The sequence below is a fragment of the Hoplias malabaricus genome, chromosome 4 (assembly GCF_029633855.1).
Source record: "Hoplias malabaricus isolate fHopMal1 chromosome 4, fHopMal1.hap1, whole genome shotgun sequence".
Taxonomy (NCBI): domain Eukaryota; kingdom Metazoa; phylum Chordata; class Actinopteri; order Characiformes; family Erythrinidae; genus Hoplias; species Hoplias malabaricus.
In genome coordinates, this window is record NC_089803.1 from 52,629,683 (window position 1) to 52,657,627 (window position 27,945).

Sequence of the window (27,945 nt, forward strand, 5' to 3'; positions counted from 1 at the left end):
TGTGTGTGTGTGTGTGTGTGTGTGTTTACATCTACAAATTGGTTAAATGCAGCAGGATAATTTGCTTGTATATTGTACAACGAAGACAAGGAATGCTCACGTTTACAGCTGATCCTCTCTCTCTCTCTCTCTCTCTCTCTCTCTCTCTCTCTCTCATTTTTTGAGAGGGGAATCCTGTTTTTTAATATAAGTATTTTCCTTCCACTGGGTGTGGTCTCTCAGTCACATGATTCTTCTCTGTCTGAGGCTCCTCCTCCACACCTTCATAGTCTGTAAAATCAATACGTTTATCACAGTTAACTCATCTTTTTAACGCACAGCTCAGTGCAAGATGTTTATTAAAATGAATCTGAAATCAAAATGGATTTTTTTAACCTTGTTGGTTTATATTCCTGGTCATAACAGACATTATTATTAATTTTATATTTAATATACATAATAAATTATCTCTCTGCATGGGTTTCCAACAACTTCACCTATTACTGAGTGAAAACATTCAGCAGCATTTAACTCAGAATTGCACCATGAACCAGAAGGAAATGAGCCGATTTCACATTGACATTAAAGTCTCTGAACATTTCTGCTGTAAAAACCACTGTTTATTTCTTGAATGTGTATAAAGCTGTTTAATAAAATGCTACAGTGATAAAGTGAATCCTGAATTAGTTTCACCTAAAAGAGTTTCTACTCATATTCAAGAGCAGAGTTTATAAACATACCTTGTATTAACTGTTTCACTGATAAATTAATTTTATTGTTTCTTAATCATGTTCATGGTCTCTGAAACCAGACTCATCATGTTTAGAACCCAGACAGATGAGAGAATTAATAAATTACAGTTCTGGTTAAGTTCTAGAGGCTGTGTGGCTCTATAGATTTTCAGTTTTAGGGGGCTTTCACGTGACAAGCGTTCTACGCGTCGCTGATTTGCGCTCTGCTTTATGGAACACCAAGAGGGTCAAAAAACAGCATCTAAAAGTCGCATTTACTTTAAAAGACGGCGTGGCACAGTTTATTACGCCATAAAAGTATAAATACCAGTCTTTTACGGCATTAAAATACCAAGGTTCAAAGCACTGTTTTGAACCTCCAGGATGCCGTATTTTACATCGTTCCAAAGCCAAACCAACAGCGTTAAAAAAAAAAAAACAAGACAATGAGCTCCATCCGCTGGTCCTGAAAGCCAATCCATTTGAACTCCATTTGTCCAATCACCGACTGAGAAGATCAGACCAACTCAGATCACTACAGAGCTCATTCATCTGCTCATAAACATTGTCTGGATGGAGTTTATTATTCAAAATGTAAAAATATACATTTAAGATGTCTCATTGATAACCTGCATTTTAGTATTTTAGATTAAAAATATAAAGTTTCTTTAAATTGGTTTTTGTATATATATATGTATAGGAATCACGGAGGGCGGACTAACGGAGGCGGACGCACTCGCTAAAACACAACTTTATTTACAAAAAGAATAACAAAACAGAGAGACTTCGATAAAAAGAACAAACAGAGAGCTAACAGAGACATGGACCAAAAGAGCTAAGCGAACTAAACTTGGACACAGAGAGCTAAACAGACTAAAGAGGAATACAGACAATCTAGAGATACGGACAGACAGAAGGGAGCGAAGCAACAATGACAGTGGAAACGAGGAACAACAGAGACAGACAGACTAATCCTAAAGACGAAGAGCTAAAGCAAATAGGACAGACAGACTAGAGGGCTAAACAACATGACATGGGAAATGAAATGAGAAACAACATAACTAGAAAGTAAAACGACAACATGACACGATGGAGACAGACCAGACTGAGCGACATAACAAAGCAACAATGGAAGCAACACAAATGACTGACCAGAGGAAGTGAGACAAGGGGACTTAAATACATAACACAGACAAGACACACCTGGAACAGATAACGAGGGGGAGGAAGAAAGGCGGGACACGACAGGACGAGAGCGTGACACACACACACACACATATATATATATATATATATATATATATATATTTAATCCTGGATCCCTGGTGTACGAATAATAATAATATAACGAATAATAAAACAATTTTAAAATAATTATTATTATTACCACTTATAAAGCTTGTTTCACATACTCAAGGACTCTTACAATTGAGAGGGGGAAAATATGAATGCTGATGTTCTACCTTCACTAAAGGAGAATGTCTTACTCTGTCTGCTCCTCACAGCAAGAGCACTGCACATTACTGAAAGCCTGGTTAAGGACCAGAAGAGAATGGGTTCCTGTTTGGGTCTTGATTCCTCTCAGTGATTCTTCCTCTGCTCTGAAGAGGTCATTCCAATCACCCAACCGTGTTTGAACTATCACTAGAGGGTCCAAAAATGGCAACTAAAAAAGAAAAATACAGCATTTCTCTTGGCGTGGAGTCGTTAATTACGCCAGTAAAGTATAAATACAGCACAATGGCAGAGTAAAGCAGCGCCGTTCTCTCCATAGAAAATCAATAGCATCGCCAACGCAAAGTGGTTTTGCCACGTATCACGTAAAAGCACCCTTAGAGGTTAACCCGAGTCTTCTGAAGAATTATTTAAGTGCACATTTCTTACTCAGAAAAATAAGTAAATAAGACCAGACACTAACCTTTTACATCTACATCATGTCCAGCAGTGATTACATCATCGTAACTCTCTTCTGTGTCCACTTCAACAACAACAACACAGATCAATGATAACAATAAGAAACATAGGTGACATTTTTATTGTGTTAAACTAGCAGTTTAACATTATTTATGGACATGAAGGAAACATTACTTGTCTCGATGTTGGTGTTTGGTTCAGTGGGAACAGCATCATCATAGTTCTCTGTTACATCGCCTATCCAAATGTAAAAAATAAATGTAATTAAATCAGTCTCCTGTGTTCATGTTGGAAATTACATTATTGCTCCATTACCAGTCATACCTGCTCCTCCAGCTGAGTTCAAATCAGCACTGATGATGACATCATAATTCTCTGCACCAAAACACACATTTAAAGAGTAGAAATTCACATTGTAAACCCCTGGGGTTTTCTGACATAAGAATTTACACAGGAATCACAGGACATATTATGTTTATGAAATAACGTTGCCAGTATTAGCACTTAGCATTATCATCAATAAACTATGTTAGAGAGAGAATATGATGCACTATATGTAACTTCATTTTGACAGGTCATTTGGACCAATCGGAGCGTGCCACGTCATTGGTATGGAAGTCCCAACCCTCGTCCAATCAGAAGTGTCTATTTGACCGGAAGTCCCTCCCTTGCTTCGACTAATCATAAATGTGTATTTTAACCGGAATTCCCCGCCCTTGATTGAGTTCTAAATGATTAATAGTGTTTTAGTGATAAAAAATTGTTTTAAAAACATTCATTCTATTCCCCATTCAAAAAACAGTCTAAGACCCTCGCCCCCAAACATCTGTTTTCATATGATAAAATGACATTTTGAAGAGGTCTTAACGCTGCGCCCACGTTTACAATCTACCCCTCCTTGCTACACGTACGTCAGATTTTACGATCAGTGACTCTATTTCTAGAATTGAGTATTTCTAGAAGCGGGTCTTAGCGTTGAAAATGAACACATTACAAAGCAACTGAGAGCGACGTTGGTTGACATATTCAATGCAGCTTGGACTCGAACAAAAATCTGCAGGTAAGAACTGACATTCTGTTATTTAACACGGAAAAATAAGATTAATTTAGGAATATTATTTTATATTTCATTTAAAAAATATGTATTTATTTATTCATTTATTATTATTATTTTAGATTAAGAACAATGATTCAAATTTCTGATTCAAGACTAAGTCCTTAGGGTAAGTATATTTATATATACATATATATAATATGTATTTCATAATGTTATACATGAAAATATTCGTATCTCTTTAGTCATGCGTCCTAATCAGTTATGAACTGGAGACACCTCCCACTTGAACACATACACTTATGATGAAGCTCTTTCCTGTAAGTAAAATATATTGTGTAATTTATAATTTTATGTGTATTTCCTAGTCCTAATTGAAACATTTTTTTTCATCTTTAGATTTCAGTAAAAACATTCTGGCACTATTATGATGCTACTTTCTACAAATGCTGTTATCTGTGAAGAGCCATCGATTGCTGACTCAAGAATGTAATACTTATTTTATTGTAATGTATATTTATTCATTTTGTGTTATTGTATATTAAATATTATATTAGACAAATGGCACAGAAACGCCCTAACAATGAGGTTTTAAACAATGAAGCTAAGAAGTCTATGTCACGCCCTTGTCCTGTCGTGTATGTTTTCCCCACCATGTGCTCTCTTAGCACATGGCTCTGTTTGTTATTGTTCGTGTCTCCGCCCTCGTCCTCGTCAGTCTCGTTGGTGATCCGTCCCCCTCGTTATCTGTTCCAGGTGTGTCTTGTCTGTGTCAGGTATTTAAGTTCCCTTGTGTCACTCCCGTATTGTCGGTCATTTGTATTGTTTTGCTTCCTTTGTCGCGCTGTGATACGGTCTGTCTGTCTCCATCGTTTCATGTTGTGGTTTTGTTTCCTCTGTCGTTGTTTCGCTCCATAGTCAAAGCTAACCATTTCATCTGTGGATAAACCTACATCATGTTGCAATTGCCTCGCTATTTGTTCTATGAGTGATGCTGTATTTGTTGAAATTCAGGGTGATTTGCTCAATGTTTCATCGCGTATTTAGATAAATGATGGGGGTATCAACTTGAATTCCTTTCTGATGTTGTTTGAAAATGCCATTCAGAGTAAATTTTAAATACTTTCCGATGAAACTTTACAATTAGTTATATGGATTGTGCATGCTCCTCAGGGTGGAGGGGAAAAAAGCTATCGGGTATCTTCAACACAGAATTTGTTCAGAAAAAGTTGAAACATCTGTATGTTTTTCACAACAAAGATAACCTCTGTTTTGCCTTATGCATTTCTCAAATATTGAATCCTGATAAAAACTTTTTTCAAGTAGAACAAATAGCGAGGCAATTGCAACATGATGTAGGTTTATCCACAGATGAAATGGTTAGCTTTGCACATATTGCACGTGTTGAGCAACATTTGAACTGGAAATTAATCACCGAAGTGATGAAAAGAAGGGGTATAGTTTGTTTCAGAACACCAACATGCCTCATGACAAAACCGTCTACTTGTTCTTGCATGATAACCATTATTACGGGGTCAAAAATCTTAAAGGGGTTTTAGGTACATCCTATGTCTGCCCTTACTGTTCCGCTGGGTTTAACAATCTGAAACATCACAAATGTGATTTTCATTGCAACATATGTCGTGGCAAAGACTGTCCTAAACAACCTAAAAAGACTGAGCAATGTGAAGATTGTCTAAGGGTTTGTAGATCACAGTATTGTTATGATAAACATAAAGCAGTGATCGATTCAAGGGATGATCAAACTTTATGCAAAACTATATTCTACTGTCCTAAATGTAACAGTGCAAGATCAGGGTAACGGATCCAAAAAACACCAGTGGCAAGCCAGTCGTTGTAAAAACTGAGGAGCCAAAGTTGATTCAGAAATCATGCATGAATGTTTTATGCAACCTTTAATATTTGAAATTCCTGATGAAAAGTATGTCTTTTATGATTTTGAGGCAAATCAACAGACAGGCTACCACGTAGCTAATTATATACGCTGCATTGATTTCAGAGGTAAAGAGTGGACAGCAAAAGGGGCAAATGCGTAGCAGCATTCTTTAGGATGATTCGCAAGGAAAAGTACAATGGTTATACATCCATAGCGCACAACACTAGAGGGTATGATTCATAACTTTTGTTGAACCACTTGGTAAAAGAAGGAATCACACCTAACATCATAGCCCAAGGTGGTAAAATCTTGTGTTTTCAATATGTTGAGCATAAACAGACATACATCGATAGTCTCTCTTTTCCCCCTATGAGAGTGAGTGCTATTCCAAAGGCTATGGGGTTCACAACAGACAAAAAAGGGTATTTTCCACATTTCTGGAATACTGAGAAAAATCAGAACTATGCAGGGCCTTATCCAAAACCTGAGTTCTATGTGGTAGACACTGTGATGGCCAAAGAAAGAGATGAATTTTTTGAATGGTACAATACATGTGCAGGAAAGCTCTTTCACTTCAAGGAGGAGATGTCTGAATATTGTAAAAATGATGTGCAAATTCTAAGAAAGTTGTATAGCTTTCAGGGAAAAGATACTGAGCAGCACATTGGTTGACCCGTTCAAATGCATTACTCTTGCTAGTGTCTGTATGCAAATATTCAGAATCAACTTTCTGTCTGAAAACATTTTAGCTATCCCGCCTTAGATAATTAGATAGATAGATAGATAGATAGATACTTTATTGATCCCCAGGGGAAATTAAAGGTCTCAGTAGCTTACAGACTTAGACATCACATACACGAATCACTAAACAGCAATGGACTAATAGAGTTTAAAAAAAAAAAATAAAAAAATAAAAAAAAAAAAAAAAAATCAAATACCCAAGAAGCTGACAGTGTGCTTAAGAATAATCAATCAATCAATCAATCGTCAGAGTAATCAAACATAGCCTGGCAAGGGTCTGTGATACTGTGAGCCGCATATGATTTAAAAGTTGAAAAGGTGTGGATAATGCAATGGGTATGGAATGTGCAATATAAGTACAGTGCAATAACAGTGCAGTTTCAGAATTAGAAATAAATATATTAAATAAAATAGTGCAAGGCAATTTAGTGCAATGTACCTGTATTAAGTATACACCTACTATTGTAGCTGTCAGATTAAGGTACACATGAGGTAGATGAGTTGGTTGACTTGTCCAGTGGTTGACCTGTCTGTTGTCCAGTTAGGTACACATGTGCAATGTGGAGGAGGTGGAGGTGGTGGTGGTGTTGGATGGACAGACAGACTATGCAGAGAAGTCCAACTCTCCTCTCCCCTTTAGTGAAGCATTGAACAGCTCAATAGCCCTGGGGACAAATGACTTCCTCAGTCTGTCAGTTGAGCCTGGCAGTGAGCGAAGTCTCCAGCTGATCAAGCTCTTCTGCTTGGTTATGATACTGTGGAGTGGATGGCACTCATTGTCCAAGATGCTAATCAGTTTGTTCAGGGTCCTCTTGTTTGATATGGAAGTGATGCACTCCAGTTCAGCCCCCACCACAGAGCCAGCTTTCTTAACCAGCCTGTCTAGTCGCCCAGCATCCCTCTTCTTTATGCTTCCTCCCCAGCATACCACAGCATAAAAGAGGACACTGGCAACAACAGTCTGGTAAAACATCCTGAGAAGCTTACTGCAGACATTGAAGGACCCCAACCTCCTCAGGAAGTACAGCCTGCTCTGCCCTTTCTTGTAGAGTGCTTCAGTGTTGGCTGACCAGTCCAGTTTATTGTCTAGGTGTAAACCCAGATACTTATAGGTGTCCACCACCTCCACGTCGACCCCATCAATGGTGACTGGTAGCAGGACAGGCTTTGACCTGCGGAAGTCCACCACCATCTCCTTGGTCTTTGAAGTGTTCAGTTGGAGGTGGTTCAGTTTGCACCATTGCACAAAGACCTCCACCAGGCTCCTGTACTCCTCCTCCTGCTCGTTCCTGATACACCCCACAATTGCAGTATCATCAGAGAACTTCTGCATGTGGCACGACTCAGTGTTGTAGCAGAAGTCAGATGTGTACAGGGTGAACAGGACTGGTGAGAGCACAGTACCTTGTGGAGCTCCTGTGCTGCAGATCATGGTGTCGGAGAGACAGTTCTTCAGTCTCACGTACTGTGGCCGCTCTAACAGATAATCTGTAATCCAGGTTACCAGGTGAGCGTCCACACCCATCTGTTGGAGCTTGTCTCCCAGTCTGAGAGGTTGGATGGTGTTGAAAGCGCTTGAGAAGTCAAAGAACATGATTCTCACAGCACTGTTCCCCTTGTCCAGGTGTGAATGTGTCCTGTGTAGGAGATAAGTGATGGCATCCTCCACGCCCACTTTCTCCTGGTATGCAAACTGTAGTGGGTCCAGTGCATGGCGTACCTGGGGTCTCAGTATGCATAAGACCAGTCTCTCCATTGTCTTCATCACATGTGATGTTAGAGCCACAGGCCTGTAGTCGTTAAATTCACTCGGGTGTGGCTTCTTAGGGACAGGGGTGAGACATGATGTCTTCCACAGTGTTGGAACTCGTCCAAGACGGAGACTCAGGTTGAAGATGTGCTTCAGTGGCTCACCCAGTTCAGCAGCACAGGCCTTGAGCAGCCTTGGACACAGTCTGTCCGGCCCGGCAGCCTTACCAGGTTGTAGTCTCCTCAGCTGTCCTCTGACCTGATCAGCCGTGACGATGGGGGGAAGGGGGATGGGGGCAGGGGAGGTTATTGTCTCGGGGGGTAGTTGGATGGCTGGAGACTGATGGCTGTTGACTGCAGCCGTTGACACCGTGTGGGGGAGAGGTGTGATAGCATGTGATGGGGGTCGCCTAGAGTGTGAAGGAGGTGTTGGTTGGTCGGGCAAGCACACAAGAGCAGTGTCCGAGTCAGTAAGGGGTGGCTGGCATACCACTGCCATCGGAGCTGGATCCGGATCAGGGCGGTCAAACCTGCAGTAGAACTGGTTCAGCTGATTCGCCATGTCCAGATCCCCCTCCACAGAACTGCTGCTCCTTTTGAGGCCAGTGATGGTCTTCATACCATCCCAAACCTCCCTCATGTTGTTCTCCTGCAGCTTCTGTTCCACCTTCTTTCTGTAGTCCTCCTTAGCCTCTTTCAGCTTAACTTTGAGTTCCCCTTGTACGCGCCTCAGCTCTGCCATGTCTCCCTCTCTAAACGCCATTTTCTTCCTGTTGAGAAGGGCCTTGACATTGCTGGTAATCCAAGGCTTGTTGTTGGGAAAGCAGCATACAGTTCTCGTGGGAACAACAATGTCCATACAGAAGTTCAGGTAGTCCGTAGTGCAGTGTGTGACCTCCTCTAAGTCCTCCCCACTCTGCAGCACACTCCAGTCTGTGGATCCGAAGCAGTCTCTCAGAACCTCACCTGCTTCAGGTGTCCATTTCCTGAAGGTGCGTGTGGTGGCTGGTAGCCTCTGTACTTTGGGCTTGTACATTGGCTGTAGATGAATGAGGTTGTGGTCTGACTTCCCCAGCGGGGGGAGTGGCGTGGCACTGTATGCATCCCTCAAATTTGCGTACATGAGGTCTATTGTTCTGTTTTTTCGAGTAGGGCAGTTAACAAACTGGTAGAAATTCGTGAGAGTGGAGTCCAGTGTTATGTGATTGAAGTCGCCCGAGATCGCAAAAAATGCATCAGTATGTTGAGTTTGCAGCCTAGCGATTATTGAGTGGATGACGTCACACGCTCTGTCCGGAAGAGCACGCGGCGGAACATAAACACACACCACAATGGCGTGCGAAAATTCTCTCGGCATGTAGTACGGTCTGAGACTGACCGCCAGTAACTCCACATCCTTACAGCATACAGTCTCCTTCACTGTAACATGTCCGGGATTGCACCATCTGTTGTTAATGTACATCACCAGTCCACCTCCCTTCTTCTTGTCAGAAAGTTTACAGTCTCTGTCCAAGCGAGCCACACTGAAGCCGGGCAGCTCAACGTTAGCAGTGGGGATTTGGCTAGTTAGCCATGTCTCCGTAAAGCATAGCAGGCTACACTCTCTGTATAACTTTTGGTTTCTTACCAAGGCAGCCAGTTCGTCAGACTTGTTAGCCAGAGAGTTCACGTTTCCCATCACCATCGAAGGAACTGCGGGCTTGTATCTCCACTTCTTCTCCCGCCGCCTCGTCTTCACTTTAATCCCCGCACGGCACCCTCTAAAGCGCCATAGCTCCTCCGGGATGTTTATGTTAACTCTGCCAGCGTTCTTCCGTAGTGCAATCAGATGATTCCTTGTGTACACAAGTTTGCTGTCGCTGGGTCGTTGTGATCGGTCCATATCCATAGGATATAATAAAACAAAACACTCCTCAAGGTGTGTAACCAAAAAGTTTCAAGATAAAAAAGTAAACAAAGACTTAGAAAAAACAAGCGGAGACGGAGCTACCTCGAGATGCTGCCACTGTCGTCGGCGCCATTTTGTTTACCTCGACAGTCAGAAATCATTCTCAGCACCTTCCATACAATGGCTCGAGTACATCTCTTTTACAGACAAGCACCCCATCCGACATGCCCTCAATGAAGGTGAGGTCAAGTTCGGAAACTACTTTGTGGATGGTCATTATGAAAATAGTAGTGAATGAAAGGCTTCAGCATTTTTCAGCATGTTTTTATCATGGATGTGATAAATGTTTTCTTTCAAATTTACCACTTCCACTAAGTAAGAGTTCACAATCCTTTGGGGATGTTTAATTCTATGAATAGAATTCAGACTTTGCAAAACACTTTCAAACTGAACGTAACTGATGTGGGAGCATACCTGGAATGAGATGAAAAGATCAAACCAGGATATTAAATTGAATCGCTTTGACTTTTGTGAGCGTATAAAACTGCGAGATGCTCTGTTCGGTAGTCGAACAAACACTTTGCATTTCCATTATGTAGCTCAGCCCGGTAAAATGATTGATTACTACGATTTCACATTGCTCTATCCTTACGTAAATAAAACAAAGATGTACCCTGTGGGTCACCCCACTATCATCTTTTGTAATTTTGAACCGTTGGAAAATGATTTTGGGCTCATTACAGCAAAAGTTCTCTGACAGGTAGTTGGTGTAGCGTTGAGATGATGAAAGCCCTTGAGATGGGTTACAGAGTGTTGAAGGTGATTGAAATATGGCACTTCCCTAATCATTCGAAATATTTGGTATATAAAGGTTTCTGCAGAAAAAACAGGAGAGCTCACTTTATCCCTCCTGGGTGGTTGATGAGTCTGATAAAAAAGAGTACATTCAAAAGTATGAGGAGAATGAAGGGATCAAACTAGATCAATCACGCATTGAAGTTAATCCTGCAGTTCTGTGGCTAAACTGGCACTGAATACTTTATGGGGAAAAATGTGTCAGAGATCTGACAGGTCAAACACTTCACTGATCACAGACCCTAGTGAGTTTTTACAAATCACATTCTCAGAGATGTATAATGTAAGTCATTTCTCTTTTCTGAATCAGAAGGTGGCATTGGTGCAGTGGCGTTACGCAAACGACAGGTATCTCAAGTTGGGTAATGCTAATGTATTTATTGGTATTTTCACTACAGTTTATGCTAGACATGAATTGTACAATCTGATAGATTGACTACAGCAGAGATGTTTATACAAGGATACTGACAGCGTCATTTTCAAACGTAAAGAAGATGACTGGATGCCCCCTCTAAGTGATTACGTAGGAGGTCTTACGAGCGAATTGGACACAGGTGATCAAATAGTAGAATTTGTCAGCGGGGGTCCATAAACCTATGGTTATTGCACTCTCAAAGGTATAACTACAATGAAAGTTAAGGGTATTACTTTAAACTACAGTAATGGTGAAATTGTGAACTTGAAATTATGACTACCCATAATCAAATTGTGAGAGATAAAAGAGGCTTTCACTTAAAAAAACAAATCACAGATGAAAAGATTCAGAGTTTGATAAACGTGTTCTCTTACCCGATTTCACAACATTACCTTACGGTTATTATATAACTAACTAACTAAAAATGATTAATCCAAAGCGATTTGATTCTAGACTTCAGCTTCCTTTTTCTTGTATAGCAATAGTGGAAAATCTTTTTTTTATCAAAATGTTGTTGGAAAATTGTATGGATTCCATGTCAAAAATCCCAGATCAAATTGTATGGTGTTATACATGCTGGCAGCCTCTCTATGATGAACTGATGAACAAAATAAACATACGTTTTGTTCAAGGAATACCTGACTCTTTGTGTGATGATGAACTATTTCCACCACACAATCAAATTTATTGGTAATTGATGATCTGGTGGAAAAAGCTAGCAAGAACAAGGAGGTAGAGAAGGCTTTTACAAAATATACACACCACAGAAACCTGAGCGTCATCTATTTGGTTCAAAATCTGTTTTTTCAAGGAAAAAGTAGCAGAACCATCAACTTCAACACCAACTATATAGTGCTTTTTAAAAATCCTAAAGATAAGCTACAGATAAGCATACTGGCACGTCAAATGTATCCGGGTAACAAGAAGTAATTTTTAGAATGTTACCAAGAAGCAACTGCTAGACCTTATGGGTATTTATTTGTAGATTTAAAATCATAAACGCCAGAAGAACTTCGTCTCAGGTCAGGTTTGTTTGCATGGGAGAATCCTGCAGTGTATATTCCAAAGAAAAAATTTGTAAAGTACTGAAAAATGTCTGCGTGTCTAAAGAGAAATTTTCAGATGTTGAGATCTCTATATCATGCTACCTCTGGAGAAAGGAAGGTTATATTACGTAAAGCTTCCGCAGATCTCATATTAGCCATCTGCGAATTAGCCCTAAATCTATTGAGAGGAAACATTCCTTTAACAACTCAACAATATCATCAATTGAAAAGACAGAATAAATTAATTAAACTTTTTGCTAATAAAAGAACATCCATGGAGGCTAAAAGAAAATCTGTTAACCAATCCGGAGGTTTTCTTCTGCCATTATTAAGTGTTGCAGTCCCCTTCATCAGCAGTTTAATAGCATCCAGTCAGAGATAACATGGAGACCGCTGATAAGATGTATTTGGTGCCTCAACACCGATTAGATAAACTTAAAAACATGACGAGTGGAAAAGAAACTGTTAGAAAAATGGTGGAAAATGATATAGATGATTGTGATGCGTCATATAATGAAAAGATTTGATTTGATTCCTTACGAAAAGGCTAAACTTTATGCATCAGCCTTGCAAAGATGTTTAAACAGGGAGAAGAGGAAACGTCTCAATTAACCCGTTCCCTATCTGTTGAAAATAAGCCGTTGATGGAGGCGACTGAAAATAAACCTTTGACGGAGGTGACTGAGGATTTACAAACAACCAAAGATGAAATTATTAAAGAGGTTATAGGAAATGTTCCAGCCAGAACCAGAAAAAATGCTTCTTAAAAATGGAGAAAATATTAAATTCTAATGATATATCTTCATGGAATGATTGAATATGTAGACCAACGTCGCTCTCAGCTGCTTTGTAATGTGTTCATTTTCAACGCTAAGACACGTTTCTAGAAATACTGAATCACTGATCGTAAAATCTGACGTACGTGTAGCAAGGAGGTGGTTAGGTCGTAAACGTGGGCGCAGGGTTAAGACATCTTCAAATGTCATTTTGTCATATGAAAACAGATGTTTGGGGGCGAGGGTCCTAGACCGTTTTTTGAATGGGGAAGAAAATTAATGTTTTTAAAACAATTTTTTATCACTAAAACACTATTAATCATTTAGAACTTGGAGTCAGAAAATCATAAATGTACTTGTGTGCGCTTATGTGTGTGTGTGTAGAGTTGGTAGTGACAGTTTGGTGGGTGGGAGGTTTGGGGGTGGGGTTGTAGGTCCTGACGGTGGTACATTTTATGTGTGTGTGTGTGTGTGTGTGTGTGAGAGAGGAGGCTAGGGTTGGTCGTGACCATTTGTGGGGGTAGAGGTGGGTCGTGACTGAGGGGTTGTATGTTGTGACGGCAGTACCTATTATGGCGGGACTTCCGCTCAAATAGACGCTTCTGAATGGACGAGGGGGGCTTCCATACCAAAAGGGGTGGGGCTTGGTGACGTGGCACGCTCTGATTGGTCCAAATGATCTGTCAAAATGAAGTTACATATAGTGCCTCATATTCTTCTCTAATTTATTTCTACTGCATTTTAAACTAAAAACAGAATCACAAGCACACCTGCTGCACTATTAATTTGTTCAGGAGTGATGACATCATCATAATTGTCTGCTGTGTCCTCTTTAGCTGTTACACCAAAATAAAATTAAATTGACTTTACAAAGAGTGCATTCCTAGTTTTACACTGTTGTTTAATGTAAAGATAAAATCAGAGGATTCATTAATAAAGGAACCTACCTATCAGACCGCTGGTGGTGGTGACATCATCATAATATTCTGTCTTTACTCCAGTCAAAGACTTTGCTGCAAAAAAGAGCAATAATTTTATTTTTAATAAAATACTCATTCAGGGCACAATGTTAGTAACCTTAAGAAACTAAGAGCCAAAATAATCAAGTTTGTTCATATTTTCTCTCTTTTTTGTTAATTATAATCTATAATCTGAGATGCCTGAAGCTCATACGCTCTGGTTCTCTCACCTGAGAGAAGTTCTTCATCCACATCCTCATATCCTGAATGCTGTGTTTCAGAGTGGATACTTCCTGTTTAGAGACGACAGAGCAGCAATGAAGCACATTCAGAATCACCTTCCAGAATCAAGCCTCTGAGGACTGGGTTTGTTTACTTGTTTGTTTATTTAAACAGTTTTCTAAAAACTCAGTATTAAAATTATACCCACAACACCAGCCACAGTCTAATCTCTACCAGTGATGATTTTCAGTTTAGTTGGTTTTTACAAAGTCCTTCAAATTCACACTGAACTCTGCAGAGCCATAAAGAGACATTTTTTGAAGTGAACCGTTTATGTGGTGTAATTGTTTTCAAAAATGTTAAGAATTTTGACAATTTTCAATTTTCATATTCTAAAATAGTTAAGTACTGTTCATTCAGTTGATTTTAATTAAAAAACAAAACAAAAAAAACCACCAGGACAGAAATTTAAAAAAACAAATACATGTCCTCTAATGGATTTGAGAATACCGTATTCCTGTTTTTAACCATGGCTTACTAAACATGATAAATTGTGATTGAAATATGTTAGTGAAATGGAGTTTGAAGTTCTCTTACCTGAGAATATTTCCTCATCCACATCTTCATATGCTGAATATTGTCCTTCAGAGTGGACGCGTCCTGTTAGAGAAATGCAAATGTTAACTAATGCGTGAACCAATGTATGAATAATATAGGTAATAAAGGCTTTCTTCAATGTATGAATATATCAGCTGTGTATGAATTAATTAACATATTAATTTTGTTGTTTTGTATTTATGATGTACACAATTATTGCAAAAAATTTACCACTTTATATACCAATAATATATACCAATTATAGAGGGAAAACAAATAAAACTGAATGTTTTAAACACAATTCTACATTCATGAGAACATAAAATGTATGGGACATGAGCATTTTGAAAGAAATAAAAATGAGAAGGAATCAATTTTATATTAGTTATGGGTTTTAATTGGCTGCAGTTGAAAAGAAGGTGTCAGAAGGTGAAGGAGGTGTGGCGCTGTATTAAACAGTGTTTTAGGACTTTAATGATGTGAAAATCGGCCATGTTGTTTTCCTTCAGCTGAGCGTTTTCTATTTTGTCTTCATATTTACAGAATTCTCGCTTTGTTTCTCTATTTTTGCCTCTAGTGGCAGGATCGCGGAGCGGACTAACAGAGGCGGACACACTCGCTAAAACACAATGCACTTTATTTTTAATAAAAGATAAATAACAAAACAGATACAGACAGAGACTTTAACAGAAAGATACAGGGAGCTGACTGAGACTTAGACAAAGGGAGCTAAACAGACTAAACTAGAATACGAAGAGCTAAACAGGGCAAACAGACTAGAGAGATAAACAGACTAACACTGGACAGAGAGCTACAGAGTATAAAACAGAACAAACCTAAATGAGGATAAGCAGAGACAGAGACTAGGCAACATGATGACAGGACACAAAACGAGAAGAGAGCAAACCAAAGCGAGGGACAGACGAGACAAACAGACTAGGGAGTGAAACAACAACGGAAAAGTGCGGAGACAGACAGACTAGACTGAGTAACATGACAACTGAGAAACGAATGACCGACAAGAGGACGTGAGACAAGGGAACTTAAATATACTACATAGACAAGAGACACCTGAGACATAAAATGTGGGGGACGGATTACAAACGACACTGACGAGGACACTGATGAGGAGGAGGAACAAAGACGGAACATGGGCGGAGACAGGGAAAAATAACAAACAGAGCCATGTGCTAAGTGAGCACATGGCAGGGAAAACAGACGACAGGACAAGGGCGTGACATCTATATTTAATCCTTCTGGGCTCCAGAGTATTAAAAAAAAAAAAAAAAAAACCCTGGGGGATCATGTTTCATCAACTATGGTGTATGCATAGCACATTGTAATTTTTAAACACATACGAATTTAACTGGGGCATAATTTTGAACTGTGAAACATCATGTAATTTTCACATGAAAACTTCATATTTTCAGTTATGAATAAATTCCTTAATTTAGTAGTAATTTGGCCGCAGTTTGAGAATCACTGACTTAGTCAGTCAACTGGCCACTCAAATGTCATTCAGATACTTGGTCACTCATTTAGTCACTTTTCTAAGCTATAGATCATATGCTCATTTGCCTAGTCACAATCATGGTCAACTGGTAATTGTTTAACTCATTTATTTAATTACTCATTTCACTTAGCCTCAATCACTTAATCACACATTCTGGTGTCAGGATCACGGGGGGCGGACTGACTGAGGCGGACGCACACGCTAAAGCACAGATAAACTTTAATTTACAAAAAATAACAAAACAAAGAGATGTTAACAGAAGGACAAGAAACGGGGAGCCAAGCAGGCTAAACGGGACACGGGGAGCTAAACAGGGCAAACGGGACAGACAGACTAAAGAACGAAACGACAGAGGAAATGAAACGACGAAGTGGAACACGTTAACGGACGAACTTGCAGAGACAGACAGACTTGAGAACACGACTGACTTGACACGATACAAAGAACGAATGACCAACAAACAGGAAGTACAGGAATGGGAAGTGGGCAGGGTAACAAATGACACAGACGAGGAGGCGGATCAAAGGCGGGACTAGAAGATAAACAAACATAGCCATGTGCTAAAAGAGCACATGGCCAGGGAAAACAGACATGACGAGACGAGGGCGTGACATCTGGTCACTCACTTGGTCATTCAAACAGTGGTCACACATCCGGTACCTTAATCATTCAGTCATTCACTCTGTTAACTGGTCAACTGGTTATTCATTTATTCATTTACTCATTTGTTTATGCACTCTCTCAATCAATCACTCTCTGTCTTTCACTTGAAAATCTGTATTGTCGGTTGGTTGTTCACTCATTCATTCACTCACTTGACCACTGACTCACTAAATCAAGATTTAGAACACACTGTCACTCTCTCTTTGTCCCTCACTTGTTCTCTTATTAATTCTTTTGCATTACATGCTCACTCAATCACTGCCAAGCTCACATAAACAACCACACACGCACACACACACACACACACACACACACAGAGTCTTACAACCCCTCTCTTCTCTCTCTCTCTCTCTCTCTCTCTCTCTCTCTCTCTCTCTCTCTCTCTCTCATTCTATCACCTCACATTCTCACTCAATCACTGGCAGGCTCACACACACACACACAATCTAACTCCTCTCTCTCTCTCTCTCTCTCTCTCTCTCTCTCTCTCTCTCTCTCTCTCCCTCCCTCTCTCTCTCTCTCTCTCTCTCTCTCTCTCTCTCTCTCTCTCTCTCTCTCTCACACACACACACACACACAAACACACACTCAAAAACACCTGCAGTTGTGTGGTTTCTGTTTGAAACGGAAGCTTTACAGGAATTATACAGTTTAACTTGAGCTCTTATTAGATGCTTATCAGCAGATCTGAGCTGTGTAAATTTACTCTAACTGTAAGTTAATGTCATTTAACTACTTTATTACTAATATTGTTTATTATTAATAACACTAAGGAAGCTTTAGTGAAGAAAACATTACATTAATCACTGGGGGAGTTCAAACATTGTGGGGTTTGTTCTCAAATGTAATAAAATTAATGAATATCAAGATAAAACTGACCTCCTTGAGTGGAGTCGATCCTTTTAGTGATGTGTCTGTGGTCGATCTCCTCATACACTGCCTCAGTCAGAGTCTTACGCCTCCTCTTAGAGAGCACTGTGAGACAGACAGAGAGAGAGAGAAACATGGAGCTAGTTCAGTAGAAGACTGATGACAACCCAGAGGAATAAAAATGTTTGAAGAATGTACAGAAAGTGGACTGTAGATTATTTCTGAATCTCCTACCTCTCCTGAGCACTCTGTTCTGATAAAACAGCACAAACAGAAGCACTAAGGCCAGGAAGAGAATGGCTCCCAGCACCAGGAGAGACACCGGATAAATTAACGGAACATCAGGTGAAGAGATTTTCAAATGGCCTTTAGTTGTCCCTGACTGACCAACTGGAAATAAAGATACAGAATACATACTGTGTAAAGCAATGACAAACTTATTCAGAAACCATTAAAATGACCTAAGATACAAAAACTACCTGTGGTGATGGATTTGTTGATTGTTGTGGTGAATGCAGTGGTGGCAGGCATTGATCTGTCTATAAATACAGAAACAGAACATCAAATTATAAACTCAATAAAATAAAGCTTTACTTGACAATTCTCATTCTGTTGTCTACAATGTAAGCACTGCATATTATTAGATATTTGTGACTAAAGTGTATTGAACCAGGAATAAATTAATTAATTAAATTCAGAAACTCCAAACTCCAGTTGTCTCCTCTGACCTGCACAGGTGACTCCAGCGTCCTGTCTGTGGGAGCAGTCAGTGTGGTTCTTCAGGGAATGAGGACAGTCCCACAGGTGAATCTCATTCCCTCTACACTTCACTCTGTTCAGCCAGATAGTCCCTTTACCAGCACCAAAGACAGCACCCCCATCAGCCCTCAGCGCCGGACCACAGCCCAGCTGCCTGCAGACCACCTGAGCGTCCCTGATGTCCCACAGATCATCACAGACTGTCCCCCACTGAGAGTTATGATACACCTCCAGTCTCCCAGAGCAGCTTCCCTCTCCTCCCCTCAGTCTGATAGGCAGGTGGTCTATATCACACACACACACACACACACACATGAAGATACAAATAAATCCACTCTCTCAACTTACAACGTGTAATGGATTTTCGCCATATGTAAAACACACTGCTTTATAAAATTTTAATACAAACCGGATTCCAAAAAAGTTGGGACACTAAACAATATTGTGAATAAAAACTGAATGCAATGAAGTGGAGATGGCAAATGTCAATATTTTATTCGTAATAGAACATAGATGACAGATCAAAAGTTTAATCTGAGTAAATGTAACATTTTAAAGGAAAAATATGTTGATTCAAAATTTCACAGTGTCAACAAATCCCAAAAAAGTTGGGACAAGTAGCAATAAGTGGCTGGAAAAAGGAAATTGAGCATATAACGAACAGCTGGAAGACCAATTAACACTAATTAGGTCAATTGACAACATGATTGGATATAAAAAGAGCTTCTCAGAGTGTCAGTGTCTCTCTGAAGGCAAGATGGTAAGAGGATCACCAATTCCACCATTGTTGCACAGAAAGATTGTTAAAACAAAAAGTGTTACCCAGTGTAAAATAGCAAAGACTTTTAAGTTATCGTCATCAACCGTGCATAACATCATCAAAAGATTCAGAGAATCTGGAACAATTGCTGTGCGTAAGGGTCAAGGCCATAAAACTCTACTGGATGCTCATGATCTCCGGGCCCTTAAACGTCACTGGACCTCAAACAGGAACGCCACTGTCAAGGAAATAACAGAAAGAATTTGAAGTTCTTTATGGAACATTGGGACGTCATGTCATCCGGACCAGAGAGGACAAGGATAACCCTAAAGTTGTTATCAACGCTCCGTTCAGAAGCCTGCATCACTGATGGTATGGGGTTGCATGAGTGCTTGTGGCATGGGCAGCTTGCATGTCTGGAAAGGCACCATTAATGCAGAGAACTATGTTCAGGTTCTAGAACAACATATGCTCCCATCTAGACGTCATCTCTTTCAGGGAAGACCCTGAATTTTTCAACAAGATAATGCCAGACCACATTCTGCAGCAATCACAACATCATGGCTACGTAGGAGAAGGATCCGGGTACTGAAATGGCCAGCCTGCTGTCCAGATCTTTCACCTGTAGAGAACATTTGGCGCATTATAAAGAGGAAGGTGCGACAAAGAAGGCCCAAGACGGTTGAATCAGTGTTGCTGATGAGAAGATGAAGAGCATTTCAGATGACTTCGTAACACGTCAATATTTTTCTTTTCTTCAAATATAAAAAAGTAATTAATTAATTAATCTAATTAATTAATTAATAAATCACTGACTTGTTACACAAATTGTGTATCATTAATGGACATTATAATCAAATATTTATGTTGTTATTACATTAAATATTTAATATAGTTTAGAACATTGTTATTTTATAAAATTACTTTTTAAAAACAACAACTGTTTTAAGGAAGATTCACAAAGTATTTAAACACAGAATTATTACTGATTATAATTTTTATAGATTCATGAATTTACACTAAACTGTTCCCTTTAAATTTTCAGTAGTTTATTAGTAACTGATTACTTCAGTAATTTGTTTATTTTTATTTTTGCACACAATAAATGGCAGTTTGGGCAATTGTAATTAATGATTCTCTGTGATTAATGATGTGTAATCAATGATGTGCATCAACTGTTCATCACTGTACTGGGTTCAGTAGAACACATTTTGCCCTTGTGAGGCATACACATTTCCCTGAGGAAATTCTTGATGTTTCTTAAGTAGAGTTACTTCTCTATTCTACCCAAGGGTTATATTCTATAATATGTTACATAAAGTGATTGTTGTGTAATAGTAATCTATATACATTTACAGTAGCACATATGAACTTATAACTTTCTAATTTGGTGCATAATATAATCTTTTATTTCAAATTCACTGATCATATATTTCATGTATAACGAAGTGTAACTACTTAAATGGTAAATACCTTAAATGGTAAATACCCTAGTGTCAAAGGTGGGGTCCAATAAGAATTCCCCATTTAAAGTAAATAAGCTCTGTAGTACGTACCTTACTAATGTCAGTGATTTGTCACTAGACACTGCATTACCATGTACCGTATTTTCCGCACTATAAGGCGCACCGGATTATAAGGCGCATACAATAGACGCTACAGTAGAGGCTGAGGGTTACGTTATGCATCAATTAGATGGAGCTGTGCTAAAGGGAATGTCAACAAAACAGTCAGATAGGTCAGTTCAACTTTATTAATAGATTACAACCCAGCGTAGTTTAAGGTAAAACATGTAGTGCAATGTTAATATACCCCACATAGTGGGGGGGGTAACTTTTCCTCGATTCAATAATAATAATAATCACAATATAGTAACACTCGAAATAGTGCAAAGCTTGCTGCTGCTCTATTCCCGTGTTCTTCTGCGTGACTTATCGCCTTGAGTTTAAACTCTGCGTCATATGCGTGTCTCTTAATAGGAGCCATTTTGGGGTCTTTACATAAAAAACAAATGGAAATGAAATATATATACCGGTATATATCCAGCATGCACCGCGTGCGGAAGAAAATGAATAGGTGTCTATTAAATGTAGGCTATTTTTTATAGATAAACCCACTACAAGCTGCCTACCTGAACAGGTGATGTGAGCCACCTCATTGCTGTTATCACATTTGTTCTGTCCCCAGGGGGAAGACGGACAGTGCCACAGAGTGGAGTCATGTTTCCTACATTTCAGATTGTCCAGCCAGTTAGGAGCTGATCCCACTCTTGCACTGCCCCAGGACTCACTGCCAGTTCTTCCACAGTTCAGCTCCTGACAGATCAAACTCACTGTTTCTTCATCCATCTCTTTTACACACACATTCCCCCAGGTTCCATTGTAGTACACTTCCAGACTCCCCTCATAGCCCTCAGTGAGTCTGATCTCTTTAAACTCTGGTGGGAGAAGAACTTCTGTTGAGTCTAAAATATCACTTCATAATGAAATGTTTAAAGATTTTTTCATTCAATCATTTATTTAATTTCATTTAATAATTTTCTAAACAAATTAATCAAAATATGCTTCCTGTGTCAACTTCAGATTCTTTATCCTGTTACCTGAACACACAACTCCTACGTCCTCCTTGTGTCCACATTCATTCTCTCCACACAGCAGATAACTGCAGTTCCACAGGGACGTCTCATTCCCCTCACACTGCACCTCATTCAGCCATATGGGTCCAGTTCCAGGTCTAAACCGGGCTGGTACCGGGGCACTGAGGGCCACTCCACACTGCAGCTGTCTGCACACCACCTGTGCATCCTCAATATCCCACAAGTCACCACACACTGTCCCCCATGACCCACTGTGAAAAACCTCCAGCCTTCCTGCACAGTCTCCTCCAGAACCAACCAGTCTGATGGAGTTAAACTTACCTACACACACACACACACACACACACACACACACACGACCAGAAGCAATTAAGACAGTCATAATTCTTTACACATATATTTTTCCACATTGTGTTAATCTTCTGTGAAATGGTTTCAGTTCTCACCAGAACATGTGATGGAGAGCTGTTCTCCTGAGCTGCAGTTTACTGCTTTTGCACTGCTGCAGTTCCCCAGATGAGCTTCAGTCCCGGAGCAGTTGTAACCTGTTACACACATGTGTGTATGTTCAGAAGTGGATAGAGAGGAGCTGGAGAAGTTGAGCACAGAGCCACAGCCCAGCTGTCTGCAGACCACGGAGGCCTCAGACACACTCACTGAGTCACACACAACTCTTCTCTAGTCCTGCTCAAAATAAACCTCCACCTCCCCCTCACAGTTCCTCTCTCCTGAAAACCGCACTCGCCCCTCATACAACGCCAGAGAAGAATCTGAAATGGGACAAAAAAAAAAACATTTTGACATTTTACAAAAAGATGATTCGATTTTAAGAGCATAGCGTATTTTGATTAAAAATACTATACATTCATTCTGTACATGATTCAGAGAACTCACTGCTGCAGATGACTCCAGCGTCCTGTTTGTGAGAGACTGCAGTTCGACTCCATGATGAAATGGGACACTGTGACAGGTGTGTTTCATTCCCCTGACAATCAAACACATCAGCCTAGATCTGACCACTCCCCTCCCCAAACCAGTCTGACCCCAACACAGCCACAGCAGTCCCACACTTCAGCTGACCACAAAGGACACTGGCAGCTCTCATATCCCAGCTTCCATCACACACTGTGCCCCACTCACTGAGGTACTGGATCTCCACTCGACCAGAACATGAGTCAGAGCCGTTCTCCAGACGAGCTCCTGTGTGACCTGAATAAAAATGATATTACAGCAGTTAGCACAGATACAGATCCCTGTACATACAGCGTGACAAGCAGTGGTGAGATTGACATTGTACTTGAAAGAGAACTTTAATACTTTACCAGCACACACCAGTCCCACATCACTGTCATGAGAGCAGCGTTTGGCTGAAGATGATTTTGGACAGCAGTAAATCTGAGATTCATTTCCTTTACAAAGAAATTCCTCTGACCACACCTGGTCCTCCCCTCGGCCAAAAGCAGCTGCTCCCAGCACCTCCACAGGACGCCCACAGCCCAGCTCTCTACACACAACTTCTGCATCCTGCTGGTCAAAGTCAGCATCACACACTGTGCCCCATATTTTCCCATGAAGCACCCCCACTCTCCCAGAGCATGGGTGGAAACCATCAGTGAGTCTGGACTTTCTGTGACCTGTGTGTAATTTAATTTCATTAAGACACTGTGCACTGTATAAAAATTAATTCTTGCTAGTAGTTCACTTCTGATATAACTCACTAATGACTAGCAAGGATGACAACTTGGCTCATTAACTCTAATTAAGCTTATTATTCATTTACCCCTTCCTTAATATCACAAATTATTTCACTGTGTTTTGTCATAGAAATGTATTAAATGGACAGAAAAATAAATCTTTCACTTTAGCTAACAAGAAATTACGATGGAGTTTTAGGGCCACAGCGGTAAAAAAAAAAAAAAAAAACAAGATTCCGAGATTAAAGTCAGAATTCTGAGAAAAAATCTCGGAATTATTCGCTGTGTGTAATGGAGCAGACACAGTGTAACTGTGGAATGCAATGTGTTGCTTAAGTTATGCGATGGTATAGATTTCAGGAATAAACACTCTTCCCTTCCACATCAGGGCCACAGTGTGATTAGTGTTTAAACCCTGAATCAGTGCACGAACCCCTGGCATGTAGTTTCACGATACAATTAATGATCACGAAAATGATGGATACATAACGAGTCCCACGAAGCTCCATCACGTTATGGCTCAAAATACATCCAAACAATTTACAGTACCTCGAAAAATTTTATGTTGTTACCCTTCCCAGACTCATACATGTCTAACTTTCTTTCTGAAGACCTCAGAGAGCTCTTTAGATCTGGCCATGGTGATACCACTCACTTCAACAATCAAGGGTAAATCAAACTAATGTCTGAGGTTTAAATAAAACTGCCTCCTCCAATGTCTTCTTTAACAATGGTCTAATAATTTGCAGCTGATGTGGGGCACCTGATTCTAAATATAGACATTTTAAATAGTAATAAATGTGGGGGTGTCCTAACTTTTTCCTCACAAGAAATGTAAATATTTCTTCATTACATTTTACAACTTATGTTTATAAGAAGTTTCTTCAGTTTTATTTGTTAAGTTATTTCAGCTCCATCGCTCAGTGCTGTTCAAATGAAGCTCATTTTTCACATGACTGTACACCCAAAGTTCATGTTTCCACATATTCTGTCATATCACAGGCTATGTTCACAGGGCCATGACAAAAAAAATCCACAGTAAAATTTCTTCATCTTCAGGATGTTGATTGTCTGTTATACTGTATTTTCAGTGAGCCTTTCAGAATTTTGAGACATTAATTAAGCCAAATGCGGTAGATCCACCCATGCCAGGGAGGGACGGCAATCCCCCAGTATTTTGCAAACTTCATGTGGAAAAAAAAGCCCAGTTTCAGCGGCTGGACTTAAGCAAAGGCTAGGGACATATCTGAGCCATTTGGAATTTATACAAAAGAACAAAGCAGAAATGAGAAATTCAAGCAGAGATCAAGCGTGAGAAATTTTCCTGAGCCAAGTCCAGAGGCAAAATAGAGAGAAACAAAGTGATAATTCTGTACAAGTGAAGACAAAACAGAAGAAAACACTAAGACCTACTGAAGCAAGCGCAAAGAGCCACTGTGAGCACCTGCTCAAGCAAAACGGACTCTTTTGACCTGTAGCCTGTTTTATTCCTTTCAAAAGGGTAATTTACCATAAACTTTACGTGTTCTCATAAATGTACAATTGTGTTCAAAACATTCAGTTTAGGACCAATTATTTGTATCATCTCTATATTTTTAGTAATTATTTTAGAACATTTTGTGTAAAGCATGAAAATTTCGAATAAAAAGGCAACAAAAACATACAAGATTCAAGCAATACTTTGCCTTATGGATCCAGAAGAACCATGGGGCGCACGTGTTTCTGTGATAAGACTCATAAGTGGTACTTGGAGGATTTTGCTTTGTTAATGGGTGGTACTTGGTCTAAAAAGTTTGAGAACCACTGATTTACATAAGGGGCGGCACGGTGGCGCAGCAGGTAGTGTCGCAGTCACACAGCTCCAGGGGCCTGGAGGTTGTGGGTTCGATTCCCGCTCCGGGTGACTGTCTGTGAGGAGTTGATGTGTTCTCCCCATGTCCGCGTGGGTTTCCTCCGGGTGCTCCGGTTTCCTCCCACAGTCCAAAAAACACACGTTGCAGGTGGATTGGCGACTCGAAAGTGTCCGTGAGTGAATGTGTGTGTGTCTGTGTTGCCCTGTGAAGGACTGGCGTCCCCTCCAGGGTGTATTCCCGCCTTGTGCCCGATGATTCCAGGTAGGCTCTGGACCCCCCGCGACTAAATTGGATAAGCGGTTACAGATAATGGATGGATGATTTACATAAGCCTTCATGTTTGATTTATGACTAGCTTTTTACAATGTTCACATAACAGTTTGTGATGCACTAATGTAAAATTAAACATAAAATATTAAATTACAAATTTAATGTGGGGTCTTGATAACGATAACTGAAGTTATGATTGACAAATGCTTACCTGAGCAGATGACTCCAGCATCAGAACTATGAGCACAGTTATGTTTATCCCACCCTGTTGATCTACAGTTCCTCAGTGTAGACTCTGAGCCTCTACAGTCCACATTATCCATCCAGATTGGTCCTGAGCCTGCTCCAAATTTAGCCTTTATTGGAGCATCTACAGCCTCCCCACAGTTCAGCTCTCTACACACCACTGCAGCATCACTCATACCCCAGTAATCACCACACACTGTTCCCCACTGTCCTCTGTGAAGAACCTCCACTCTCCCAGCACAGCGACTTTCACCATCCACTAACCCTTACACTGCCTGAACAACAGAGAGAGAGAAAACATTATTAATTTGACCATGAAACACACCCAACTTTTGGTACCTTAAATATTGTCTAAAATTACAGGGGCAGAGAAAGAGGGAGAGAGATTACTGTCAACATTTCATTCAGTACAGCTCCTCAGTTCAAATAATAAAGATTCACAGGGAAAAAAATACACCACTTACCAGCACACACCAGGCCCACATCATTGTCATGTGAACAGTTGTGTTTGAGTGAAGATGATCTTGGACAGAAGTAAATCTGAGATTCATTTCCTCTGCACTGAAGCTCCTCTGACCACACCTGGTCCTCCCCTCTGCCAAAAGCAGCTGCTCCCAGCACCTCCACAGGACGCCCACAGCCCAGCTCTCTACACACAACCTCTGCATCCTGCTGATCAAATCCAGCATCACACACTGTGGACCAGGTCTCTCCATGAAACACCTCCACTCTCCCAGAACAGCGAGAACCATTAACCAGTCGCACTCCTGAAAGAGAAGTGGATACTATAAAACAACCAAAAAGTTCATATCATATTTTATTATTTAAACCTAATAATATATACCTTATTAACAAAAACTACATGAATATATGTACTATATATTTTTCATTTAAAGAGAGAAAAGTAGTTATAAAATCAGGAAGTTATAAAACGTGGAGGTTTGTCGCAGACAATTCCCAGTGCACACAGTTCAGAATTATGATTTTCATTCTTCTACAATGTGTCCACAGTCTGACTGACAGTTCTCATTATTGTGAGACAGGAGGAGTACTGCACAACACACAAAACTCAGTATCACAATAAAGACATTTATTTTTAGATATATCTATAGAACTCAGCAAACAAGACACAAGCATGAGAACTTAATTATTTGCAAAAATGCACTAACACCAATATTAATACATTCCTTGATACAAAAAACTTCTCCTTGCTTTTTGCACAGCTTTATTTTCATTCATTCATCTGTAACCCTTATCCAGTTCAGGGTCGCTGTGGGTCAAGAGCCTACCTGGAATTATTGGGCGCAAAGCAGGAATACACCCTGGAGGGGGCGCCAGTCCTTCACAGGGCAACACACACACACACTGTCACACCTACAGACACTTTTTTTTTTTGAGTCACCAGTTCACCTACCAACGTGTGTTTTTGGACTGTGGGAGTAAACCGGAGCACCCGGAGGAAACCTACGCGGACAGAACACACCAAAGTCCTCACAGACAGTCACCCGGAGCGGGACTTGAACCCACAACCTCCAGGTCCCTGGAGCTGTGTGACTGCGATGCTACCTGCTGCACCACCAGCAGTTCAAGTTCATTCATGAGCAACTTTAACAAAGTCCAAATAGTTACGGTTAAGAATCAAAGAATTAGATAAAGGTCTTCCAGATGCATTTTTAGAAACTCCTACCTGAACAAATGACTCCGGCATCTTTAGAGTGATCACATTTATGGTCCCTCCACGCTGGTGATGAACACTGTTTCAGTAAAGACTCTGATCCAGAACAGTGCAGATAATTCATCCAGATTGGACCTGATCCTTCTCCAAAATGGGCATCAGTCAGTGCATCTACAGCCTCCCCACAGTTCAGCTCTCTACACACCACTGCAGCATCACTCAT

The 27,945-nt window shown here is 40.2% G+C and overlaps 1 pseudogene; it reads right to left on the reverse strand.

Annotated features, from left to right (window-relative positions):
• Nucleotides 1-114: 114 nt before the first annotated feature.
• LOC136695049 (uncharacterized) lies at nt 115-27,945 on the reverse strand (annotated as a pseudogene).